This window comes from Desmodus rotundus, chromosome 3 (assembly GCF_022682495.2).
Source record: "Desmodus rotundus isolate HL8 chromosome 3, HLdesRot8A.1, whole genome shotgun sequence".
NCBI lineage: Eukaryota > Metazoa > Chordata > Mammalia > Chiroptera > Phyllostomidae > Desmodus > Desmodus rotundus.
This window is the reverse complement of record NC_071389.1, coordinates 108,747,033-108,774,940: the sequence shown is the minus strand read 5'-3', so window position 1 is coordinate 108,774,940 and position 27,908 is coordinate 108,747,033. Positions and strand designations below refer to the sequence as shown.

The 27,908-nt window shown below is 47.5% G+C and overlaps 1 pseudogene; it reads right to left on the bottom strand.

Annotated features, from left to right (window-relative positions):
- Window positions 1–2,770: 2,770 nt before the first annotated feature.
- LOC112323136 (keratin, type I cytoskeletal 19 pseudogene) overlaps window positions 2,771–27,908 on the bottom strand; it is a 51,311-nt pseudogene continuing 26,173 nt past the window's right edge.

Genomic DNA, 27,908 nt, shown 5'->3' with positions numbered 1-27,908 from the left:
AGCTCAGGCTCATGGTAAAGGGAATACAGACAGACAGACAGACAGAAAACAAATACATAACTAAATGTAGTATAAATGCAACACAATCTGAGGTAGTAAAAGGACTTAACTGATTCCGTTGAAATGCTTATAAGCCAATTAGCTAGGAATTTGATTACTGTATGTTACTCAAGCTGTCTGTAAAGTCACCTTTTACAACCAGGCAGAAGACAGTTGGAAGCCCACTTTGGAAAGTGCTAATTCCCCTGGGCAGTGCCCACAGGGGCTGAAGGGCCTGTTGATATTTCCTCCTAGAAGTTTGCCTGGGGAGGCAGGCTCAGGGCTAGGCTGGCAGGGGAGGGGCAGGGGGCACTCCACCTGCTCACCACTGTGTGGGACTGACATACAGAGGGAGGGCAGCTGTGGATAGGAAGGAGGTGGAGGTAAGGGAGGAGGGGTGGGGGCCAAGCAAATACCCCAGGTCCCTGAGAAAGCCCAAAGGACAGGAACCAGAGCCAGGAAGGAAACTAGCCTTTGCAGGAGAGAATCCACGTCTCCTGCAGAAGAGGGAGAAAGGGAAGAAGGCTGCCTCAACTTGGAAATAAAAGCTTTGAGCCCCCACTGTACTTTCCATGAACCAGGAGGTGAGGACCTCAGCTGAGGGTGGGGAAGGAGAGGTGGGAGCAGGAGGAGAGCTGAGGAAGCTTGGAACAGTCACTGTAGCGAATGTGAGGGTGAGGTGATGGATCTCTGGTGGGGCTCAGAAAATCTTCCGTGGTTGAATCTGCATGTGTCATTTTAGAAACTCCTACCTGCCTTTCAACTGAACAGAATTAAAAATAAAAGGCCCTGTTACCAGCCCACTCCCACCTGCCGCCAGCCTCCACCAGAAGCTGCAATCCACGGGGCTCCTGTTCTCGTTAGGAAGAAAAAGTGTGGTTTGGCAGCCCTGGCCCTCAATGCTGGGTGCCTGCCAGGGAGGAGTCAGGGTTTGGTGGCCGAGTTCGCCATAGGACAGGCCAGAGGACAGGGGCAGGGAGTGAACATGAGGTCCTCTGTCGGGCAGAGACTGGATTCCATTTTCAAATGGAACAACAGGGTCCCTGAGGCTTTCTGCCCTGCAGAAATGGAAGGTGTAGCTTATTAGAAAGGGAAAGACCTGAATGATTATTGAGTATAGCCTGTGTAAATGCTTGATTAGAGTGAGTTTCTAAATATCTTTCTTAGCTGGTTGATTCAAATGTATGAGAAAGGCTATATTTATCACTCCTTCCAGTCCCAGGTAGCTCATTAAGAAGAAAATGAAAGGTTCTAAATTTTAACAACCTTTCCTTCAACAAAATGCTGTAGATTGATCACTTAAGACATTTCCATTTACTTGATTGCAAAGCCTTTTCTTATGACCCATGCGAGAGGGGCTGAGGGAGAAGGTAATTGGACTGATAGCTAACGGTTCCTATGGACGAGGAAAGGGGAGAAGGGCCCTGGGCCTTTTCTGTTATGAGCTACAATTGACAGATACTCTATTTCTCAATCGCATTTTATGCTCACTAGAACCATACACAGTAGAAATCTCTCCCTACCACTCTCCTCACCCCAGGTCGCATGGAAATAACCTACTTCATATGAGGCTCACACCATTATGTACATTGCTTGAAGATTCCGAGATAATTAGAGGATCTTCCTGTTCCCAAAGCCAATGAAGGAAACCAGTATGTGTATGGTTTTCTGGTTTGATGGGAAATTCTCTCCTTCAATAAAGGTACACGGGGTGCCTGCTATGCCCCAGGCATTCTGCTGGGTTATTTGGTATTGCAGGGATGAATACGATGTATTTCCACCTGCAGGAGCTCAGAGTCCCAAATAAATCCGGCGCTTTCTCAGTGAGCCAGCGCTATGCTAAGGGGGAGCCAGAGGAAGAATGTGGGAGTCCCTACCTTCAAGGAGCTTCACTGGGAAGGGTGACATCTAGGCAGAAATGTGCAAGAATAAGCCAACATGCCTGCTGATCCACGTAGATGCTGGGGCACAGAGGGCAGGTGTGCGCTCTGGGCGTCGCAGAGGAGGGGGTGGCACAGGCCCGGCTGCTGGGACAGAGTCTGCGTGGAATAGGTGCTGACCAGATGAGGGAGCCAGTGGGACCATAAAGGGCCCCGGCCAAAGTCGTCTCCCCTCTGGGGTCATTCCACATGATGTAACAGAAAATTAACTGGGTGATCTAACCCCGACTTCGCTACTCACAGCCGTCTGACCTTGGCCTTTACTAAGTAGCCAACCCTTTTCCCGAGGCTTTACTGTTTTGTCATCTACAAAGAGGAAGTAGGGTGTGATAAGCCTTTTTAATTCCATGGCTATTTGGCCCACAAGGACCCACAGATTTATCCTCTGAGGATCTGTTGGAAGACAAAAGTTCATTTGGCTTTATGATCCTGTCACACATGAAGTCAAGGAAGTCTCCCAGGACTTCAGGTAGAAAGGTAAACCATGGGATAAAAAGTGAGGGAAAAGTTAAGAGGTAGAGGATAAATCTAGGTAATCCAACATCCGTCTAATGGACGCTTTCACTAGAGAAAATGGAGGTGAGGGAAGAAGTAAGTGACTAAGAGGGGAACATTTCCTAAGCTGAAGAAATATAGGAGGGTTTTTTTGGTGGGGGAGTTGGGGAGAAGGCTAGAAAATTTTATTGACAGGTCAGAGGAGAGCCAGAGGTAAAGGTCCCGCCCCTCCCATTTGCCTACCCAGGAGCATCCATCCCTCTGTTGGAAGCAGGAAGCCAGGGAAGCAGCTGGACTCAGGCGGTCCGGGTAGTGGGCAGGTTCTTGTAATAGGCATCCTGGCCCGTGAGGGGTCTGTGGTAGGTGGCGATCTCCCATTCCAGCTGCGTCTTGGTGTGCATGAGCTGCTGGTACTCCAGGTTCTGCCGCTCGATGTCAGCACGCACATCACTCAACTGGGCTTCTATACTGCTGATCAGCCTCCGGATCTGTGCCACTTGGGCTCCAAAGTGGGACGCTGTTTCCCTCAGCGTGCCCTCCAGGGTGGCTTTCATGCTGAGCTGAGACTGCAGCTTGATCTGCAGACCCTGGAGGGTACAGCACAGGTCAGTGACCCCCGTCTGCTGGACTACAGTTGCTCTGTGTAGCCAGTGACCTCCCAGTTCAGCTCCTCAGTCTGGATGATGAACTGGGCTTCGGCATCCTTCCAGTTCTTCTCAGTCATGACCTCAGCCAGTCAGACTGGCTTCTCATGTCACTCAGGATCTTGGCTAGGTCAATGCCAGGAGCGGAATCCACCTCCACACTGACTTGGCCACCCACTTGTCTCCTCAGGACACTGATTTCCTCTTCGTGGTTCTTCTTCAGGTAGGCCAGCTCTTCCTTCAGGCCTTCAATCTGCATCTCCAGGTCGGCAATGGCCAGGGTCAGCTCGTCCGGCACCCTGCACGGGCCGTTGATGTAGGCCTCCATGCCCATGCGCAGGACCTGCTCCAACTTAAACTTGGTTTGGAAGTCATCCGCAGCCAGACAGGCATTGTTAATCTGCAGGACAATCTTGGAGTTCTCAATGGTGGCACCAAGAGTCTTGTCCCGCAGCTCCCCAATGGTCTGGTAGTAGTGGCTGTAATTGCGGGCAGGCCCAGGCCCTTGCTTCTGGTACCAGTCACGGATCTGCACCTCCAGGTTGCTGTTGGCCACCTCCAGGGAGCGCAACTTCTCCAGGTAGGAGGCCAGGCGGTCATTAAGGTTCTGTATAGGCAATTTCTCGTTGCCCACCGGAAGACCGTGGGACCCAACCACGGTGCCCATATAGCCGCCGCCGTAGCCCCCAGAGGAGGATGAGGACACGAAGCGGGAAGACAACACCGACACGCCAAGGCCGCCAAGCCTCCGTGGATGCTGGGCGCGAGGTAGGCAACTCCCGCTCCGAAGCGCATGTTGCTCCGCCACCCATGCCCCAGAAGGACCAGGAGGCGGATTACTTGGGAGAGCTGTAGGAAGTCAGGGCAAAAGAGCAAGCAGAGACACGGAAGAAGCTGTGGTCAGCTGGAGGAGTCGAAATACAAGAGTTTTCGCGTTGAAAAGACCCATGGAGATGCCCCCAATTTTAATGAAGAGGGGAAGAAACCTAACCTCATCCTGGTAAAACGACAGGATTACAACAATAGAGAGATCATTTGGAAACATTCAGAGGGATGAAAGCAAGGGGCTTACATAAAAACAAGAATAACATTGTCCGCAGTTATCTCATCAATGATGACAAAGCAATTTCTTCAATGTGCTGAAAGTTATTTTCAACCTGGAATTATATCTCTGGTCAAATTATTGATCAGAAAATATCTCAGTGGCCACTAAACATATGAACAGATATTCAACATTATTACTTATCAGAGAAATGCAAATTAAACCCACAATGAGACACTCACTAGGAACGAAATTACAAGGACTGACAAGAACAAGCATTCATGAAATGACTCACAAGGAGTGGGAATTGCTCAACTACTTTGCAAACCTGACTTTGTCTACTGTGTGTCCAAAAGATGTTCACCAAAAGCCATTTGCAAGAATGGTCACAGCAGACTGGTCTGTAACAGCCCAAACCTGGAGACAACCCGAATGTCTGTCCACGAGAATGGACAGACTCCTTACTGCCCAGTGATTTCAAAGGCACAAACTACTGAGACACACACCAACAGAGAGTAATGTCATTGTTAATATGTTGAATAAAAGAAGACAAATATGGAGTAGAAACTAAATGACTCGATTTCTATGACCTTCTAGAACAGGCAACACTGCTCTGTGATGACAGAACCACAGCAGTTGCCTGCGTTGCCGAGGCCGCGGCTCTGACCCAGAGGGAACTTTCTGGATGATGGAAACGTCTATATATCAATAGAGGTGGCAGTTATATATAAAAATATATCTTGTTCCGTGCAAATAATGCCCCAGTAATTATTTTTAAAAAGGAAAAAAGAAATTGTCAAAGAAATGGGAGAAAAAGAAAGATATTTTGTGTGGGTAAAAGGGGTGAAGGGGAAAAAGTGGGACAACTCTAGGAGCATAAACAATAAAACTAAAAAAGACTGGGGGTATGCAAGTTCTCAGAAAAAGTACGTGTTTCACAAACTTTATACAAACAAAATTATTCCTGGTTGCACACCTGCAAAACAGAAAAAGGAACTAAAGAAAGAGGGTAGGGGAAATGCGCAGTCGCCAGTGAGTTAGACGGGGCTAAAGGGAAACCATTCTAACGCAGAGCTGGTACGATTCTCCTTTCAGAGGCAAGATCCTGATGGCGAAAAATTTTATTTCCTTCTCTAGAGATTTAATAACGATTTTATTTATGCATTTAATCTTTAAGGCTGGCAGTCTAGAGATACAATCTAAGGTGAATGAATCAAGAAATTGGGGTTTCTGCCCACTATTTAAAGTCACTTAGGAAGGAAAGGATGAGAAGGAGGTGACAGGCAGTAGAAGGCTCCATTCTCTCTCTCTGAGCAGATTGTCCACAGATACCATTTCTCAGTCTATGGACAATCTTCTCAGAGAGATAAGAAATGAAGTTATAAGTAATCACCATAAGAGCTTTAAGAAAAGAAAAGAGAGAGAAAAAGACACTTAGCTCGCCGAGAATGAGTCCAGAGATAAAACGGCAAGGACAGAGATATTTACATTTTATTTTGTTTGTGCCCTCCTGTGTGCTTAGTTATTTTAAGGATATTCGGGTGCTAATTTGGGAAGGAAGGAAGGAAGGAAGGAACGAAGGAACGAAGGAAGGAAGGAAGGAAGGAAGGAAGGAAGGAAGGAAGGAAGGAAGGGAGGGAGGGAGGAAGAGAGGGAGGGGGACAGGATGGGAGAACAAGAAGAAAGGACAAAAGACAGACCACATCTTTTCTGCCTGAGGAGCCCTGAGATGAAGTGCTGAGGTGGCAGAAGTAGGTCAGCTGAGCTGGAAACTAGGGTTTCTTAAAAATGCATTTAAAAATCATTTTAGTGGAAAGGCAGAAACATATTCTTCTGCCTAGAATGAGCCATGATGGGAGAGAAGAGATTCGAGTTCAGCAGGTTTGAGAAGAAGACACCAGAAGAAACTGGCTTCTCAGTTGCAAGCTGAAGAACTCTGCCTTACCTGACGGGAGCACCTTCCTGTGGATGAGGTAACCTCCACAGTCCCCTTCTGTTCCGATGGAACTTAACAATTAGACACCATCTCAAAAATAAAGTCCCTGAACCCCTATTCTCCAAAGAGCCCTATTTTACAGGAGTCCAGCTCTGGCCAGGCACCAGGCCAGGCCTGGAATAAACAGTGAAAACCCTCGTGAAGATGCGCAGTACCAGTGAGGAAGGGACAAGATCCCAGGGGCTTCACGGAAGACACTGGTTACATTAGCCTTCTCCTCTGGCTCCTCTCACTTGCCACCGGGGTGATCACCACCTCTCTCACTGTGTATCCGGCCCTCTCCCGCCAATGGCCACGCCCCATAAACGGTGGAGGAAGTGGCAGCAGTTCCTCTTCAGCTCATCACGAAGGAGAACGGGATCCTCGGCCACTACCTAAATGGCCTTTGCCTGCCACCTTGGTCTGAGGCCCTAGAGACTGTGGCACTCCTGTTTCAGCTGAGGAAGAATTTGTTTCTAAGCTGTTTGTGTGATAGGAAGAATAAGTGGGTGTGTTCTTACCGTATTAAACAGGTGTATTTTTATGCCACACCGATTGTTTTTCTGTGGCTCTTCACCTATTGAATCAGCGAGATGTATTGGCAGTGGGGGAGAGGAAGGTGAATACCACCTTGAAGAAAGAAATCGTTATGCATTTTGAGTCTCCAACTAGTGATTCTTCAGTCCATTAAGAAACAGTAGTCTTGAAAGCCAGATTTCATTGATACCGAGAAGTTTTAAATTCAAAAGTTTCCATTTCTATGACAAGAACAGCTCTGGCTTTGTCAACATGGAGAATTCCCCTAAGACGTGCGGTACAGGGAAAGCAGGATTGATGTCGGGGAGAGCCTACTGCCCAGAATGTAGCCCTGAGGGCGGCTTGCGGTGGTGAGGTAGGATGGATAATGTACTGATAGCTTCCAAAAGTGATTTATTTTTCATGACAGAAGTACATGAAATAAAACTACTGGAAGCACAAGAAAGTAGCTTTGTAAATTGAGACACCAATGTCAAGATTTCATTGCTTTCAAAACAATGTGAACATTTTAATTATGACCAAACATGAAAAATGAAAATAAAACATTGGTGCTTTGGCATAAGTCAGCTGACCTGATATTTCAACTATGCTGTCTCAGGAAGAAGCCTGTCTCCAGCCCAGGCATCCCAGTCCCACATTCTAACTACACTCTACCTAAGAGTGGTCTGCTGGATGAATGGATCTAATCCCACAGAAGCTTCACACCCAAATATTGTGGTTTGTAGGGCTCCAAATCTGACATTTCTCCCAAGAAGGAACCAAAAGACCAGGCATCCTTGGCCTCTGAGACTAAATGGCTTGGAACCCAGGTTATCATTTTTCAATTTCATTTTATTTCTCTTGTCTTGTGTTGTCTTGTCTTGTCTTCTCTTACCTCCCCTCCCCTCCCCTCCCTTCCCTTTCCTTCCCTTTTCTCCCCTCCCCTTCTCTTTCCTTCTATTCTCTTCCCTTCTCTTCTCTTCCCTTCTTTTTCCTTCTCTTCTCTTCCCTCCTCTCTCTCGCTCTCTCTTGTGCACATGCACAAAAAATGTTATAGTACAAATGTAATTTAAATTAAATTGTACAACTAGGCAGTACTTGTCTTTATGTAGCACCTTCCTGGACCAGCTGATTACCTGACTGAAATGACCCAGATGCATTTCTGTTGTGGGTGTGTTTTTGTCAGCTGAAATGTGGCAACTGTGCTCTTAGCTACAAAGTTAAGTAGGGGAGCACTGAGGAACCTCCAAGTTGGCCTGGACCTCACTCCAGTGTCCAGCTCTGCCATCTGGCCTTGCTCACCTGCAAACACTGAGGAGTTTAGCCCCCAAGATCAGGGCCGTGCCGGTCCTGGGCTCTCTTAATCAGTTTGTAAATTTACTTGTTCGGCATGTAACCCATGCAGAACCCACATGGCTCCTCTTCATACTCCCCATGACCTGATCATGTCCCCTCCCCTATGACTGCCTGGCTAGTTCACTGTCCTCCCACACGTCCCCAGGTCATGGTCACTCCTAGGATCCTGCTGCTGCTTCTGGCCTCAGCCAGGTTTGCTCACTGGCTTCTTTGTTTTCCATAGGCAGAGTCTGGGAGCTTCAGGACCATCCAGGCAGAGGAGGGATCAAAACCAGCCCACACTGATCTGGCCTTGGCATTCAGTTTGCACGGGACAAGCACGTCTTGCACATCTCGAGAAATCCAAGAGTGACTTCCCGTGTACCTCCCACATGTCTTCATGCTAAAAATGTCTTTATCACTCTCTGTACTCCTTTGGAGTCACATCACACACGATTCCCTACTCATATGGTTTGAATTCAATAAGCATCTACCTTTGGGAGGGGGTTGCTCTATGCTGAGCCCCAGGAGGAAGGTACGAGGGGAGGGGAAACCATTACTGACTCATCTTCTTAAGATTTCTGGAATCCTTTCTCTTCTGCTTGTCTACACTGTGCCATCCTAGTCCAGGCTATTAGGACTACTGAGCAACCAAAACCTTTCCAATCAAAGCTGGTGCCACTATCACTAAGAAGGGCAGCCAACTGGTCTACCTTATGCATGCAGCATCCTTCCCATGATCCTCAGCATAAGCCCGAGGCATCATTCAAAGTATAGGTCTGCTTACAGAGAACAAACTCATGGTGGCCAGAAGGGAGGGGGAGACGGACAAAAAAGGGGAAGGGGATTAAGAGGTACAAACACCCAGTTAGAAAATGAGTTACAGAGGTGGAATATACAACATAGGCATAGAGTCAATGATATTATAATAATTACGTATGTGCCAGATGGTCCCTAGACTTATAATTGTGGTCACTTCATAAAGTATATAAGTGACTAATCACTATGTTGTACACCTGAAACACATAATATTGTATGTTAACTATACTTGAAAAGTAAATTTTAGAATAAATAGAGTGCAGATCTGCTGGGAGCACGTGCAACTTGCCATTGCTTCGGGAACGTGGTCATGAGGCTCTGCCTGGTCTTGCCTGGTGGGGCCTCCCCTCATGGATGCTCCCTCATGCTGTCTTCCCTCGGAAATGCTGGCTGCCTTTCCGCCCTAGGCCTCAATGTGCTAACCTCTTCCCCTATAGTCCTTGCACAGCTGTCCCCCTGCCTGGAACCCTCCAGTCCACCTGCTGCTCCAGCCTTCCACCTAGCTAGCTGTATTTCTCTATCCACCTTCCCCAGTCTCTCTATCAAGCCCCACCATGCTAAGTTCTTCCACCAGCACACTCGTTAGTAACTGACTGCTTCAGTGACTGCCTTCCCTACCCAAAGGGAGGCTCTGAGGACAGGAACTTAACCTGCTTTTGCTCCTCTGGGCTTTGCATGCAGTAGGTGCTCAATATGAATGTTTCCTGAGTGAGTGAATTTGCTTGGCACTGTTTCTTTGCCAGCTTGGTTGAATCCCTTATCTTTAGCCAGGCTCTTGCCAGCTTCACTTCCCCAGGGAGCTAAGACTGGTCGCTTGTTTGTCTGGGCCCCTGAGAATCGCCATCTTTCAGAGGATCCAGCTGGAATGCACACAGACATCTTCATTTTTAACATGGAGTGTCAGCTTAGTCACCAACTCATCTAACTCTTTTCCGTCATGTAACTGACCGGAATGGTTAATGGACATGAGAACATGTTCCGAGTGTGGTGGACTTCAAAGTGGGACTCTGATGGGGGGAGATGAGTGAGCAAGGGAAGGTGGCCCCAGACAGTAACTGGGCAGCTTGACTATGCGGGCAGGGGGAACAGAACAGGCTGACCCAGCAAAGAGCCAAATGGCACTTTACTGGTGGTGGGGGCTCTGCTAGGCTGCAGTGGGACAATGCCCATTTTTCCTCAGGGTGATGGAGCCCAAGGGATGGAGGGAGTCCCAGGACAGTGCATTCCTACCTCCAAATGTGAATGGGCTGGGAGCTATCAGAATGGGTTAAAAGTTTCCTCAGTTCAGTGGCTTCAACTTTGGTTGCACATTGGATTGCCTGAGAGGCTTTAAAAATATTGATACTTGGGTCCCACCCCTAGAAGTTCAGACGTGATTGTCTGGGTTGAGACCTGTGTGTTGGTATTTTAAAAGCTCCCTGGTTGTTCTTATGTGCAGCCAAAGTTGAGAACTGCTGGTTTAGAGAAATAAGGTAATTCTGGAGCCATAGACACTGTGAGAGGAAGAGAAGGCTGGATGGTGGCTGTGCAAGGAAGGGACACCTTAAATGATGCCACCTGTGGCTTCTTCAAATGTGAATCAGATTTTATAAACTAAATCCTATTAAAATGGCCCACAGATATCTTAAAGCAGCCCAGCAGTGTTAAATTGAACAATCACCTAATTTACTTATTTAGTATGACGAGAATACATTCATCAGTCATTCTCTCATTGTCACATAACCTTCAAAACTGGGGGACGGTTGCATTCCCAGGGGTTAGAGTTGTGAAATCAGACTTCAGCCCAGCACTGACTTACTGGTCTTAGGCTCTTGTATAAAATAAGTCTGTTTGAAATGCACACACCGCACCTCTGTGCCTAGAGATAGTAATTCTGGCGTTGGGCCTGGAGAAGGTGTGCCTAACAAACTAATGAACTGCCCAGGTAATTATGTGACAAAGATGATCTGTGGCCCCACATTGAGAAATGCTGATTTAAGGACTGGGGATAAAGGCTTAATGTACATGGTTTTCTTAAGAGCACTCTAATCTACCCTATCAGCCTCTGGTGTGACAATATTTCCAGTTTAACGGAAGCCAGAGTGAGGAAACATCAACTCTTAGTGCCGTAGTCTGGGTGTGCATCTGGAGTGAGCACAGAGGACGCCCCACTGGGCATTTCCTCGCCCATCACAGAACTGACGGATGCATAGCTTAAGCCTGTCAAGAAGTATTTTACACTCCACAGCTCAAGGCAGCGCCGTATCGGAAGCACTGTAAAAAATGCTGAAAGCTTTCCAGAACTTTCCACCTGAGATTGGGGAGCATGGGGTAGCTGGCATCCAGACTCATCTTCACCTGGTGCCCTCATTGCCTGAGAGGGAAGCCCCGAAGATGGAGGGTGGCCTAGAAGAAGTACTGCTTGGAGGACATTGCATAATTTGGGGTACTCCAGTACTTCTTCCTCATCACAGCCACAGTATTCAAGCTGACTGTGAGGCGGTGGGCATGTGGCCATGTCATATGCTGTCAATAAAAAGCAGCCCCATGCTAAAGTAAAAGCAGTGAAAGATCTACTACAGGGAAGAATCATACTCCCAATGTGCTATTTTTAGTAGGGATTAACATTTCATTTCATTGTTGTTTCTCTGGGGAGTCATTCAACCCTAAGTGTTGGGAGAGAGCACGCACATGCCTGGGCCTGAGCACAGGCATGTTGGGCTAAAGGGAAGGGAAAGAGAACAATGTTATGGGATTCAGGGGAGGAAGTTGGGTAGCCACCCCAGTGAAAGCCTGGGAAATGATCTCTCTGGCACCTTCTTTTTCCTTCATGGAAAGGACTCACTGCCTGTCCCTGTCCTATCAGGGGGTAAGACAATAACGCTAGCCTCCAACCAGTCACCTTAGCTGCAAAGAATGGAGACAGGAAAGTGAGCGTAGGAGGGAGAAGACCCTTGGTGATGCTAATTCTCTTGTTGAAATATCAAGAGACCATGACGAAGCAGCACAATCTCTTTATGAGCAAACCATGGCTCCCGAAAGGAATGGAGGAAATGAAGCAGTATTAGGAAGAAATTCGGGAACAAATAAAGACTCGAGATATTGGCCAAGGCACAGCCAGAAATCAGAGAATTGCAACCAGAACACAGAAAACTTCACATGTCCTGGAGAGACATCCGGAGCTCTGAGACTTGATGTAAGCAAGTGCCGAGAGCACATGTTTATGTTGCTAATGGCTAACCTGCAGGATGACCTTGGTATAATAGTGAAGTTTAATGAGCAGCATTCCAAGGTATGGCAAGCCCATGTTGTCCAGATAATTGAAATGACAGCAGCAATGAGGAAAGCCACTGAGACAGAACATCCACGTTGCATAAAATAGAAAAAAAAACTCAACTTAAACATGAAATCAAGTATTTAATAGAAATCTTCCAAACTTAAGATTCACATTTTAGCCTCTTGAAAGATAGTGCGTAAGAAAATACAATCTTTGTTAAGAGTCAGTCTTTGTCGATTTTTGTCACGTGATCTGAGTCTACTCAGTTAATTAATGGAAAGATAGGAAGTTACTACCTCAATCTGCCAACCACTGATTACTTTTAGATCATGTACAATACACTCAAATAATATGTTTAAAAGCTGGTTTCTGGCTCTGGCCGGTGTGGCTCGGCTGGTTGGATCATTGTCCCATAATCGAAAGTTTGCAGGTCCGATTCCTGGCTGGGCACATGCTTAGGTTGCAGGTTCCATCCCGGTCCATGTACATACGATCCCCATCACAACCAATTGATGCTTCTCTCTTGCATCATTGTTTCTCTCTCTCCCTCCCACTCTCTCTGGGAGCAATGAAAAAATGTCCTCAAGTGAGGATTAAAATAAAATGAAATAAAATAAAATAAAATAGATGGTTTCTGAAAATGCATAATAAATGGACCTAGGTTTTATTCTTACTAAAATATGATTTAAATATAATTCACTAGATGAACAGATGAGAAATTCTTATAATGGCATCACAGGGCAACTCTATATTTACCTTCTTGAGGGACTGCTGTTTTCTAAAATGCACCATTTTGCATTGTCACCAGCAATTTATGACAACTCCAATCTCTTCACGTCCTTATTATTGTCTCTGTGATTCTAGACACCCTAGTGGGTGTGATATGGTATCTCATTGTGGTTAATTAGTTTCCTTAATGATTAACATTATTCATCTTTCCATGTGTGTATTGGCCTTCTTCACATATCATCTTTGGAGAAATGTCTGTTTATATCCTCTGCCTGTTTTTAAAGTGGCATGTGATTTTAAAGACACAAATTTATCTTCTTGTTATTGAGTAGCAACATATTCTGGATGCAAGTCCCTTAGGAGCCGGGTGACTTGCAAATATTTCCTCCTACTCTGTTGGTTGTCTTACTTTTTTGTTGCTAGAGTTTGAAGTGTAAATGTTTTTAATTTTGATGAAGTCCAATTTATCACCCTCTTCTTAAGTTGCTTGTACTTTCGCTGACATATTTAATAAACCATTGCCTAGCTCAGGGTTATTAAGACTCAGTCATGTGCTATCTTCTAAAAATTTTATAGTTTTTGCTCTTACATTTATAATCTGTTTTGAGTTAATTTGTGTATATGATGTGAGATAAGGGTCCAACTTCATTCTTTTGCATGTGAATGTCCAGTTGTTCTAGCACTATTTGTGGAAAAAACTATTCTTTCTCCCAAAAAATTGTCCTGACATCTTTGTCAAAAATAAATGGGCCAAAATAAGGGCTTATTTCTGACGTCTTCGCTCTAGTTCATGAATATGTCTATTCTTACGCCAGGACAACACTATCTTGATGACTACAGCTTTAGAGTAGGTTTTGAAATCAGGAAGTATAAGTCCTCCAACTTTGTTCTTTTTTTCATAGTTGTTTCAGCTATTCAGAGTCCCATATGAATTTTAGCATCAGTTTGTCAGCTTCTGCAAGAAAATCTAGCGGGGCTTTGAATCTAGATCATTTTGGAGGACATGGCCATTTTGGCAGTATTATGCCTCAGCATCCATGCTCTCACAGATTCATTTAGTACATCTGTTTATTATCATCACTCACCAGTTTCCTCAAGGAAGGACACAGAGCTCCAATCGACAATGTCTCTTTCCTCTAAATTTTGGTGGCAACAATGAGAAAGCAGTAAAGGCGTCACTGGTGAAGCAAGCAGATTGTGCTTCAATTTTTAAAAAGAAATTTAGAAAAATCACTTGAAAATCTTCAGCTTTTTAATCATCTCCATCAGTTTTGGGTGATTTTGATTTTTTGTTTTGGGGATTTTTGTTTTTGTTTTTAGTTCCCGTCTGTGCCTGCATGGTGTTAATTGCTACAGAAAGCCGCTTTATAATGGACCTGCTCTGGCTGTCCTCAGTGGTTGATAAGAGAGAATTGTTAGCACCCTGGCGGGACAATATTGAAAACGGAAATGTGGCTGTCTCCTTCACTTTTTTCTCCAGATATAGTCTGTTACGGGGTCACGTTTGTGGCTTCAAGGAGGGAAATGCTTTCTCTGAAAACTCATTGTCCCTGAACATAAATGGCTGGTCTGCTGAGTGAGGCAGAAAACACCAGTGGAGATTAAGAGCGTGGGTCCATCCACCACTGCACTTGGGCGAGCCCCGGGGCGGGGTGGCTGCGGCTGCACATAGCTGAGGGAAAGGTCATCTGTTCTCCCCTGCGCCTTAATAACACCGGACTGAGGCACAGGAGGTGCCAGTTTGGTTTCCTGTGCAGAAGTTGCAGTTACTTGGACTGCGGAAGGTGTTGATTTTTGTCTTGGACTCGGTGATGTCCACCCACAGTCACAAACCTCGGCTCCCCTCGCTGCCCCCTCCCCAAAGTAAACCGCATTGCAGTTCTTAGACCGGGGGCTTCTCACCTGGGCTTGGCACTGGAAGTCCTTTGTTCCATTCATCCCTGAGCCGGGTAGCCCTGGTGGTGATGCTCCCTGTTGGAGAGAATCCTCCACTGACCACCCACTGGGCCACTCTTTGGAACCCTGGCAAAAAGGCTCTGAGGTAGGCAATTCATGAAGCGCTGGTGGTCTAGGTCCACTGTCTTTAGGTAGACGGAAGCGGAGCCCCTCAGGGACCAGGGGCGGGCCCTCTCTGATAAACACTCCTGGTTCTGCTCAGGGTCTCAGTCTGAGCTGAGCATTTGGGATCTAGCCACGCGCACCCTCTCAAGGACTGTTAAATGTTCTAATCTATCACAACAAACAGATATGTTCTCAATATAGTGACTTCTGTGACTTGGGATGGTCACTTTCTTTCCCTCTTTGAAAAAGGATCTAGGAAGAAAGGAGGGCTGGTCATACAGGTGTCAGGGTCAGCAGTTTGGGGTCCGGCTTTCTCTTAACCACTTCAGTTCTCCTCATGTGGCTCAATGGCAGTTTCAAAGGAGGGAATACTGGTCTGTGAGGAAGGCCAGACCCCTGAATTAGGCAGGGGTTGGGTGGGCTAGTGCCAACCAGGTGTGGGAAGCAGGATTGTTAGTAAAGGGGCATAACTACGAAATTCTACTAAAGTAGCCATTTTGATATGTCCACCCTGAGAGCTGCCAACCTAAGCATTGATTGAATCCGCTTTGTTTTTTAAAATTTGTGCCTTTGTTTTCACAAAACCGGTAGTTATTTGGAAAGGACAACATTACTCAATAAATAGTGAGAAATTGCTAGGCGCTGGGTACCACCATTCCAGTCACTGAATAACGGTGGCAGATAAGAGAAACAGCCACTGCCCTCATGGGCTGGCTTTGTCTCAGGCGGAGAGACAGTAAAGACGGAAACAGACCCCGGAGGAGTGTACGCAGAAGCGAATTGCTGCAGCCTGGCTGGTGAAGCGAGAAGGGGAAGAAGTATTTAGTGAGCTGCTCAAATAGGTGGCTTGTGTAGAGTATCTCATTGAAGCCCTATTAAGGCAGCAGTAGTATCCTCCAAGTGCACACAGAGAAGATGAGGTTCTGCCAGCCAGGGTCACCACAGGCCCTGTGCAGGAAGTAATTGGTACACTTGTCAGCTCAGAGTCATCTGACTCCAAAGCCTGTGTTCTTTTCATTGGGCTGCCTCCTTGCACCGTCCTCCAGCCCCTCCACATATAGACGGTCTCCGAGTGAGCTCGAGGGGAGCTGAAATCCAGAGACTTCCGTGATTTTGTGTGGGGGGGAAGCCCCCCTGTGTCTTTCTTCAGAGTGGAGGTGAATGAAGATGGGCTGCAAGCTGAGTTTCCAAGCAAGTCAGGCGGAAAGACCTTGTGCCAAGGTCATGGTCCCAAGGAAAAGCCCCACCTAGTCCTTCAATCCTAACCCAGAATGCCCCTGACCAAGGAGCTCCCGAACTTCTCGGAGGTTGCCTCCTGGCTCCTCCCTGCCAGACAATGGCTCTCAGGCTGCCAGTTGTCCCTCCGCACACTGAGCACAGTTGCTATTTTTAAATCCCTTTTTTCTGTGCCCTTTTCATCTGACAGGTGAAGAATTGCCATCATTTTCACACTGAATAACATTCATGATTCATTATCTGTAATGAAAGATCGTATTTACTACCTGTGTACTTCCTCCTCCTAAACCGTGCCAAAGCAATTTTGTTAATACTGAGAGAGAAGCAGCCCGGTCTCATACCCACAGACAGCCCTGGAGGATGGGCCTCAACATTTAGGGGGAGGATGATGGCTCAGCTGGAGACCTTCTAACGCAGTTTGGAGCCCTGGGTTGGTGCACAAGAAAGAAACAGCTCCCCAAAATCTCTGAAGCTGTTGCACCAGAGCTGGTAATTGTCCTCTGTGTCTTGAACATAATCACTAAATACAGAGAGTGACCTCATTGGATAATAAAGGTATTTAATTGTGCAAAGTCCATTGGCCGGCTCATGCAGGAGAAAATTACACGTCTGAGAGGCCTCTAAGTGTGCTCATGTTTAATGGTACAAGTTTGGGCAGTTTCCTCTCACCCATCCTACTGTGGCACAAAGCCGGCTGCTGTCCATTGAACACGTGTAAGAGCTTCTGGAGCCCACCTGACCAGGTGGGAGGGAGATGCCTCCCAGGGATCTTCCAGGGCTCTGAGGCCAGCGTGGGCCCTTGCTGCAGTCAGTCACCTAAGGCACTGACTCGAACCCTTGGCCCACTTTTCTAAGCACAGGTCTTGGCCCACTTTTCTAAGCGCAGGTCTTGGGCCAGTTCTTCTTAGAGCCCAGCTCTCCTCTCTGCTGCCTGAGACTCTGTGCCACACAAAGAAATGTTCGACATCATTTCCATCACCCAGAGCCCAGAGGCTTTGGCCTGCTGTTCTGTAGAGCAGTCTGCATTTCAGAGTGTGCTCCCAGGCAGGGCACAGTGCGCACCGCAGGGAGTGGGCCCCAGAGTCACTCACTTGTCTGAGGATGAGTCTGGCTGCTCAGCTTCCAGCCCAGAGGACCCAAGCCTACTGATGTTGTGGCCCCGCCTCTCCTCCTCAGCCTGGTCTGGGATCTCCAAAGAGCACTTTCTTTCATCTGCTGGCTTCCCAGGCTTGATCTGAAGGTGTAGAAACAGATTTGAACTTCACACACTGTGCTTTTGTGCTTGCCCACTGTAGGCACAGTGCAGAAGGGAAAGAACTGGCAAGAAGAGACCAATTCTCCTGAAATCTGTGTGCTCTCGTCTCTCCTCCTGGCCTTTCCCTTCTCAGCTGAGGTCCCTGACGTGGAAGTAGCAGCTTCAGTCTCCCGTGAGCTGGGCCATAGTGAGTGCTGTGGACAGAGATGCCTATTAGGAAGTGTGGCACTGCCTGCTTAGGCCAGCAGAGAGTGAGGAGGACAGGAAAGTGGATGCCCCTGTGAATGTCCTTGGGACATTGCACCAAACCAGGGGCCAAAGGCCCTGGCACAGAGCTGACCAGAGGAATGCAAACACACCAGCAGGAGGCAGTGGCAGCGGGGAACTGCCTCAGACCACAGCTGAGCAAACAAAACAATGCATTGCAGCCATCCTTCTGGCTTCCAATGACCTATAGGTGTGATTCTGCCACGGTGTAAAAGCACGGTCCCTGACTGCTGCGGTGTGGCCCGGAAGAGCTCTCTCATGAGTGAAGGCGGCAAAATGAATTGGAAATTGTCTTAATTCTACATGTGAGGTGTGTGTTTCCATAGGATAAAAATGAGTTATTTATGCCCACACTATCAAATGCTAATCTGATTATTTTCACTTCTGTATCCAGAAATAAAATCCAAATAATAACACATATCTTCTCATTAAATCAGTGTTCTCTTCTAAAAACATAATGGCCAAGGTCTGGATTGTTGGTCACTGTGCATCTCCATATAAATTGTTTGGGGCAAGGTTGGGGGTGGGGGGCAGGGGGTGAGGCGGTACCTGCATTTTCTCCTGTGGTCTGAACACTCCTCTTTCTCTAGGGTTATCACCATTATGCAAGGCCCCTGGGCTGCTGGTCTCCTGGGAGCATCAAGCAGCCTGTCAGAAAGGGCCCCAGGACAGGCAGAGCCCTCCACTACCCTCTCCTGCCTGGCTCCATGGACATCACCTGTCTGGTTTCCACAGCTCATATCCAGCAAGAGGGGAGCAGTGGGCATTTGCCCATTTGACTGCAGGAATAAGAGCTAATATGGATAAAGCTCTTACTATCTGCTAGTGCATTTATTAACTCACTTAACCCGCAACATTATGAGGCAGCTATGGCTTCACCCCCATTTTTCAGATAGGGAAACTGAAGCTTAGAGAGGCTAGGTGCCTTGTATAATGGCACACCAATAGAAAGGGAGGGAGGGCTGTGATTTCTGCCAATGCTTTCTGACTCCAAAGCACCATCACCCCCAGCCCCATCCTGGAGTCACCACTGCACCTCGGTGTTCTGGAGTGGGTAGAGAGAAGAGCAGGGAGCTCTCCCTGCTAGTGTGTGGGTGAGATGAGCATGAGCCTAAAATCCCTGCCTTGCCCACACCTCCCTTGAGGAAAGCAGCCAGAGGTGGTTCTTCTACCCCAAGTTGTGTGCTGTGCACCATGTATCAATCAAAATGAGTTCTGCTCCCTGGACGGTGTGGTTCAGTTGGTTGGAGCATCACCCTGTGGACCAAAAGTTCATGGGTTCAAATCCCAGTCAGGGCGCATGCCTGGGTTGCAAGTTTGGTCCCTGGTAGGGGTGTGTGTGAGAGGCAGCCAGTCAGTGTTTCTCTCTCACATCAATGTTTTTCTCCCTCTCTCTCTCCCTCTCTTCCCTTCTCACTAAAATCAATAAGTATGTCCTCAGGTAAGGATTTTTTTTTAATGAGTTCCATTATACTAGCTGCAACGAACTGGGCCACCAAGCTCTGGGAGAGCAAAACAGTGTCTCTTAAGTGTTGATAAAGCTCGAGTACCTAACAAGCAAGCACATAGTAGATGCTCAATTACTTGTTAAATGAATGAATCAATGAATGGCTGGGTCAGAAATTGGTGACCAAGCCTATGGCGATCACATCTGGGTTATAAAAATGTGAGGTCTCTGAGGTGGACCAACACAAAACTTTCCCTAGCAGACGGCCCAGTGTGGGGAGGAGTGCAGTTCAGGCACACGCCTAGAGGTGGGCCGGTTGAGTGCAGGCTGCGTCCTCTCCGTGAAGCCCGTTGTACATCCCAGGCTGGGAAGCGCAGGAACCCAGAAGGACAGCATAGCTCAGGGGCTGATGTCCTCTGCCACTAAGGTTCCTGGGGCCTTTCACTGAGTCCCCAGCACCAAGGTGATCTGAGGCACTCCCTTCCTTACAACATTAACAAGCTGGGCTTAATACCTGTGGAAGTTGTCCAGTCTGTCAGTGAAACTTGTTCAGTTCCAGGTACATCAAATTTTCCCACAGGGAAACGTGGGGGGATGTGGAGCCAGCGACCCACCCACCAGCTTCTTCCTCCCAGTTTGTCAAGAGAATTTTAGGAGGACTCTTCTGCCCCAGAAGCCGTGTGTGCGTGTGTGTGCGCGCTTGGCAGAGGAAGGGGAATGGCTGTCCCTTCTTTGCTCAACAGGAAAGCAGAAGACTGTGGCAGAACAGTGGTGACATCTTTAGGAACAAAATGAAGGAGAGGCATTATGGCCCCACAGACCCGGCCAGGCCCTCTGTGTGGGAAGTGCTCTCATCTGGAGAAGGAAGAGCGTGTCCCTGTTTGTGTTATGTGGGGCCATGTAGCTCTTCAGTCTTGAGCTGTAAGAACCCACAGAAGGAGGAGGAAACATAGCAATAAAGGAAAACAAAAACATTAGTAAATATACGTTAAGGTAACACAAAAGTTGTGAGCAACTTAAAAGTATTATGATGTAATGATTTTTTTAGCTTTTATCAAGGTTGGCCAATTTCCATAAATACTAGTCTTGGATAATGTGGCTTCATATATCAGAATAATGGGTACCACCTCAGATTAACAGTGTGGACTTCAAGGAATATTTGTCTCTTCTCCCCCAGTTATGTATTTTTTCATTCATTTATTTATGGTAATATGATCTCATGGATATTTATTTTACACATCGGGTCATAATCCAACACTATTTCACTTCCTAAATTGTTCTAGTTTAGGACATTGAAGGCTCTTTTTGTTGGCTTCCGTGTCCCTTTGACAGACTGCCATCAAAGTATATATATTTTTTTAGCACTTCCTTGATTTCTGACATATTCATAGATTCACAGGAAATTGCAAAAAAATGTGTAGGGAAATCCTATGTCCATTCCTCCAGCCTTCCCCAAAAGTTAACATCTTGCAACCCTATAGCACAAGACAGAAACCAAAAAATTGACGTTGGTACAATCCAGAGTTTATTTAGATTTTACCAGTTGTGTGTGTGTCTATGTGAGTCTCTGTAATTTTAACACACATGCAGCTTAATGTAACCACTACCACAGTCAAGATAGAGGAGTACGGATCACTGTGAGGCTCCTGTGTGACCCCAGTACAGCAGGTCCCTTCTCCTTCCATCTCTAACCCCTGACAACCAGTAATCTGTTCTCCACCTGTGTGGTTTTGTTATTTCAAGAGTGTTACGCAAATGGAATCATATGATATATATAACATTTGAGGTTGGCTGCTTTCACTCAGCACGATCGCCTCAAGATGCATCCAGGCTGTTGTGTGTATCAAATAGCACATTGCTTTTCATCGCTGCGTAGTATTCCACAATGGGGGTGGACCGCGGTTAGTTTAATCATTCCCTGTTGAAGGACATCTAAGTAGTTTCCAGCTTTCAGCTCTCAGGAAGAAAGCTGCTACAAATGTTGGAATGCATGTTATCTGTTACATAAGTTTTCGTGTCTCTTAGATAAATGCCCAAGGGTACAATGGTTGGGTCATATTACGAGTCCATTTTAAGTTTTAAGACAAACTGCTAAATCATTTTCTAGGAAACTATGCCATTTTACATTCCTACAGGCAATATACAAGGTACAGCCCAAGTAACATCCCTTTTTATTACAAATCTTCTATTACAAAATCATAAGCATGCGATTCTGTAACATAACAACATCACACTCAAGAACACCATATGACATTGTAGGTGAAATGTTCAAATGAAAACTATAAATTATTACACCCATTTTATTGCGCTCCCAACCACACTCACCAGGCATCCTCCCGCCAGACCCTGCATGAGTGATTCGGCTTCTCTGCATCTTTGTCAGCACCTGGTGCTACCACTAGTTTTCATTTTAGGCATCCTGATAGGTGTGTGCCGATATCTCATTGTGATTTCAATTCACATTTCCTTAATGGTGAATGAATTTGGACATCTTTGCATGTGTTTATTTGTGAATCTTAAAGTTCTTAAATGATGAAGATAAAATACGTGTTGCCAAATTACTGAACACGAGTAAATTTTTCTAAGAGTCACAGAGCATTTCCCACGGGCTGTTGGCTCTCCCTAGAAGCCCAGGACTGCACTGCAGGCGGCTCTGCGTGCCGAGGGTGGGAAAGACCGAGCCCAGGGCTCTTCTCTTTCGGAACAACGGTGGCGGTCAGTTGAACCCTTACTTCATACCAAGTGAGACCAGGTACTTGCATTTCATCGAATTCTCCTACGGTTCTGCAGGGAACATAAGATAAATAGAGCAAGTGCTGCCATTTGCCCAGGCAGGTAGCAATTTGAACGCCCAGAACCAAAGCCAGGCCTGTGAGATGTCGCCTGGCTTCTCCATTTCAGCCTTTCTGATGAGCAGAGACGAGACTGAGATTCTGGCTGACTGAACTCCGCAGTCCCACATCCGCATCCTTGATGTGGATGGGGTGCTCCTCCTCCACTCAGTCTCCAGACCCAGCTGGGCGAAAACAAACTGAGTTAAAATGCATTTTACTTACAGCTGCCATTCTGCCTTTTACCGTTTGCTTTCTGCGGCACCAGAAAAGGTTCCAATTCCTGTATCAAACCCTTCATCTGGGTGGGGTCCTGATTAAACAAAGCCCTTCAGGAACTATTAACGTCAGCTTATCGTCTTTCCTTAGATTTTTACTCAGAGACACGTTCTGCCACCCAAAGCTTCTCCCCTCAAAGGTGTCACATGGTTTTCCACAGCATCTCTGGCACAAGCCCAGGCAGGGTGGACCTGGCGGTGAGCCCCTGGCTGTGAGCCTGAACAAAAGTCGACGGACAGCAATGCCCAGGGTAGGTGTGGCCTCATAAACCACAGCAACTGGCCCCCATGGCTCTGCAGAGCTGCCACCACACCAGCTCAGAGAGAGTCATTTATGTCTCCTTGTTTAAGCCACTGTGCTCAGGGTCCCTGTCACACGCAGCCAGACCGGCAGTGCAGACAGCAGCCCAGTGAACTGCCCTGCACCCCAATTTCCTTCTGTGCCTGTGCACACAAGACTAATGAATCCCCACCCAGGGTGACCTTGTGACCACCGTGCTCCAGCCAGACACTGCCAATAACTTAGACCTGCCCCATGAAATGAATCCAATGTGCCCTGTCTGAAGGCTGAGATGCCACAACCGTATCCAGAAGGCTACCTCCCCGCTGAGGGCCTGTGTCCTATTGTTAGGGCATGTGAGGTGACCCGTGGCCTGTGAGTGACCTGCTCCCACTGCACTTTGCAGGGGGCAAGGAGAAGGACTGAGCCCCTGACAGTGCCCAGGAACCGGGCCGGCTCACTCAAGGATGCCCAGATGCAACTAAGGAAGGATTTGACATTCAGAATTTGTGTTCTTCCATGTCTGCTGTCCAACTTTCTGCTGCAAAACAGAAGCACCACTTGGAGCAAAAATATATCTCCCAAACCCTTTGCCTCAAGTTAACTCCTAGCACAAGAGTTGCAAATGTCATTTTAAAGAGGAAGGGAGCGAGACGGGCGGCTGGCAGAGAAGGTCTGCCTCCATCAGGCCCAGGGCAGCTCCACGTGCGTCTTGCTCATTGTCTGGAAGCTGGTCGGCTTTTCCACCCTGGGCTGCTCCTGGAACAGATGAAAACACAACGTGGCCTTGGAGCTTTCTGGGTGCTGAGCAGGGTGCAGTGACCAAGAGCGCTGTGAGGAGGGGCCCAAGCAACGGACCTCTGTGCTCCCCTGGCCAGTCCAAGCTCCCGGAGAGAGGCAGAGCCAGACCAGACCTGGCCCACAGGATACGTAAGGTAAGACAGTGCCACTGTTATGGCCCCAGGTTCAGGGCCAGTCTTTCCCAGGGCACTGGCCACCCCACCGGCATCCACAGCCCCACCTACATGGAGCAAGAGCGTCATGGTGCGGAGGGGCTCGGTGCCCTCCTCATCTGCCTGCAGACTCTGGCGCTGGCGCTGTGCTCCGTCAGCCACGCTACCTTCTACTGGGACGTGCAAGTAATAAAACAACCTCACAGGACAGTTGTAAGGATTCAACAGACACATGTGGAAAAGGACTTTCATTCCAATGGATTGTGGTGCCAACATGAGGTGTGCACCCACCAAGGAGAGGACCTGCAAACCGCCCTGGAGGCTGTCCTCCGGCAGCCATCGCCACACCATCTGGCATACCTGGTGTGACACCCAGCACTCAGCTCGCTGAGGGACCGTGGCCATGCATTGCAAGTTTCTTGAGAACTGGATTCTTTATTTGAAATATTAGAATAAGTCAGAATTATAAATATTGTTAATGTCAGAATGACTCAAGATCAGAAATAACGTCATATATGTGTGCAGCACCTGGCTCCTGATTCATGCCTATTGAATCACAGCTTTTACTGTTAATGTTATGGTGACTCAGAGCCAGGAAGCATGTCTGTCGTTCTGGGGGGAGGATTTTCAGGAAGGGACCTCATTAGTGTCTCGTGGCCTCCCCCTGAGGGGTAATGTCTTCTCCCTCCACTTTCCTTGAGCTCCCCGCATCATGCCCACTTATGCACCCCAATAGTTCCAGTGTTCTCACATACACAGTGACCAGTGTCATTGTAGGGATCCCCTTTCTACAGGGGAGGAAATGGGCCACCTCTGTTCACAGGTGGCAGAGCCAATACCCACAATGAGCCACTTCGGCTCCAGACCCAGACCCAGTCGTCCACCAGCCTGGCTTTCCTTGTTTCATTTGGGAGCTACATTTGGGAGTAGTTTCTTTGTAAGCGGGGGCAGAGGGGGGTTGTTTATTTCAATAAAATCATGACTATTGCCTCCTCTATCTGGAGCATCATGGAGTATAACACAATGAAAAGGGGAATGAGAAGCTGCCAAATCTCAGTTCAGAGATGAGTTTGTGGTTTCCCGTGTTGGTTCTTTGCTCTGTCACTGCAGCCCTGTGTCTCCTGCTGAGAGACAGCCTCGAACTGATCCAGACCTGGCTTGGGTACCAGGTCTCTTATTCTCGATGCCCAGGGCAGGGAGCTTCTGTTCCCTGGCAGAGTGGACTCCCAGACACCTGGACACTGAGCAGTGAGTTTGGGGCAGGGGTTGGATGTTTTCCCTCCAGCACATCATGTCTGAGCACCCACCTCACTGACTCACACCCTAGCCTCCCCATCAGTTCATCAGGGGCTGCTCCTCCTAACAGCTCCCTTCCTACCATTCTTTTGGTGTATGGGACGACATGCCAATCAACAGAGTCACCCGGCTAAGGCTAAAACAATTTTTTAATCCTTATCCAAGGATGTTTATTGATTTTGGAGAAAGAGGAAGGGAGAGAGGGAAGGAAAGAGGGAGAGAAAGAGAGAGAGCTCTATTGTCTGCCTCCCATACGTGGCCCTGAATGGGGATTGAACGTGCAATCTAGGTATGTGCCCTGACAGCATTCAAACACTCAGCCTTTTTTTGCCATTCTTGCTGGCACCACCTGGTTCACTGGATGGTGGACAATGGTACTAGGTAGTGGAGGAAATGGCCTAAGGTTACATTTGGAGACCCCTAGAAATGAGGAGACCCACCACCACCACCATGGAGTAGCATTCAGGAGTGGACCTTGTGGACAGAAGGGAGGCACCCCCCCAGCTGCAGGCCTTCCACAGAGCAACTGCCAGCCAGGAGTTACAGGGCGCTTGCCATGTGCCACATATTTATCAGATAATCAGGAGAGTGCAATCTGCCTGCTCTTGTGGAGACAAAACACGGTTACTTGATATTCGGTACAGTTGATGTACAATGTATACTAGTGGTACATACTTAAAGTTAAGTTATAGGGTACAGATCAGAGGGCTGTCAAGAAGGCTTTGCAGTTCCGCCCCACTTGCCAGATAGTAAGTTAATTGTCATGGTTTCATGGGTCAGGCAGAAGACACGAGACTGCTGGTGTAGAGACACAGGACTTGATCGCCCGCAGCACAGGGGCTTCACACTCACGTCAGCTCCTCAGACTCCCGGCTTCAGAGCTGACGGGAGCATCCCAGGCAGTTGGTGAGCAGGCCGTGGGCCTCGTCACAGCTTAGGAGCCCTGTACTTTAGGAAACCCAGTACTATAAAGGGGCTGCTGGGAAACCCGCCCAACCTTTGCCCTGAATAAGGACGTGATTATGCCGGTCAGGAAACGATTCTGCCTGCTGTCCCAGAGGGCAACACTTTTTCTATCCACCAAGGTTTGCTATACGAACATCCTTGAAAACTCACCCAGAACAAAGACTGTCATTGCCTCTGCTCACAAGACATGCAGAAATGTGAGGGACCCATGGACAAGTGCCTCCCAAGAAGTTACAAAAATCTACAAGCCAGACGTTATAGGTCGAAGAAGACTGCACTTAACTAAAAGAATCGGGGACATTTCCAGTTGATTGAGGACACAAGCTGTGATTCCCCACCCCCCAGCATTTTCTCTATCTGATTCTGTTTAACACTATGCCAGCAATCTGGATAGAGGGATTCCTGGAGCACCCACCCAGGAGAGGAGGAACTGCCCAAAGGGTGCTGGGTGAAGGGGGAAATCAGCCCTGAGAGGTGTACTTTTCCTAAAAATGATTTAAAAAGTGGCTCATTTGGTGTGGGGGATGAAGAGCTGACTAGAAAACCACTGGGGCGGGGACCATTAAAGGACCGTCTTCAGACCTGCTGACCCAGGGAGGGAGGGCGGGAGGGCGGGGTCAGCCATGCAATGCTCTTTCAGGGGTGGAAGAAACTGTGGCCTCTGCTCTGTGGGAAGTCTGGGCCAATAATGATCATGATTGTGACCCCAGTTCTCAGCTCTCTGAACTCACAGAGAGGTGTAAAACCCCGAGAGGAAAATCATCTGAAAGTCTTGCTTCTTTGGATTTGGGGAGTAATGTGTGACTTGGGGAATTCTCCTGTTCCATCAGGAAGAGAGAATCCAACAGAGCAGCATGTCCCCTTCAGGCTCACAGGACGGTGTTTTCCTGGCATTTGTGTCCCCGGCAGGCCAGACAGTACAGATGCCACCGGATAAAATGGTACGTTTTCCCGGAACATCAACTTTTATTCATTCATTCATTCATTCACTAATGAACTTGTTCATTTGTTTTAAACAACGGATTACTCAATTTGTCATACACTAAGCATTTTTATTCTAGAGGAAATCTAAATTATAGTGTTAGAGTAAACTAATATAAATATTAAAAGTAGAATGCAAGACACATTATTTTCTTAAAACATGCTTATCAACATTACAGGTATTTCCCACCAGTTCTTCCCTCCATTCGTTCATTCAGCAAAACCTTACCAAGCAACAGCTATGCACCAGGCATGGTTCTAAGTATATAAATAAATAAATAAATAAAATAATTCTAGGAAAGTATAAGTATTGTAAATAAAATTAAACTGAGCAAAGGGATAAACTGTGATTAGAGGAAAGTGTGGCTAACTTAGATGGGAAGTGACATTTGAGAGGAGACCAGAGCGACAAAGAGAAGCAACAAGATGTGAGATGGCCTGAGGATGGTGTTTCAGGCAAAAAGAACAGCCAGTGCAAAGGTCCTGAGGTCTGAAGCGTTCAAAGGGTAGGAAGGAGGCCAGTGTGGCTGGAAAGTCGTGAGCAAGGAGGTGAGAGGCGAGAAATGGCAGCAGAGAAGTATAAAGCGGCAACCTGCACAGGCTTTCATGAGAAGCCATGGTGAAGAGCCCCAGGGAGACAAGAAGCCCTGGGAGGACTTCTCAACAGTGCAGCTGTTTGAGCTGATTTATGCTCCAAATAGCAATCTGGAGTACGTGGGGCAAAGAGACCCTAAACTTGGATGACAATTTATATCAGAATCCTCCAAGTCCATCATCAACATACAGACCAAGTGGACAGCAACTGATATGTATATCAGGGAAAGACTCAGGAACTGGGCCTCTAAAATGAAAAGGGGTGAGACTTACCCACCCACATGCAAAGTCCTCCTCTCCCTCTCATCTCAACTTCGGATTGAAAGCGACATTCTGACTTCACATGCACTTTTCCACCTAAATCCACCTGCCTGGCAACTTGGTGATATGGGAGCAAGAGCCAGCAAAGAGGAGGAGACGAGCCAAGCCCATCACTGCCAAGGAACATTTACTGAATTCTCCCGTGTGCCCAGTATACAAAGAAATGTGAGGACTTGGCCCTGACCTCCTAGAACTCTGGCCAGGATGGAGAGGCAGGATAGAGGCATCGAGAGGTACGTTACAGGCTCCTACTGTCCTTGATCCTCCAGGAAAGAGACTGAGTTGAGCACTCCTTACAGGGTCACCAGGCTGATGCAATGCAGCGGAGGGCCACGTCAGGGTCAGCAGCCAA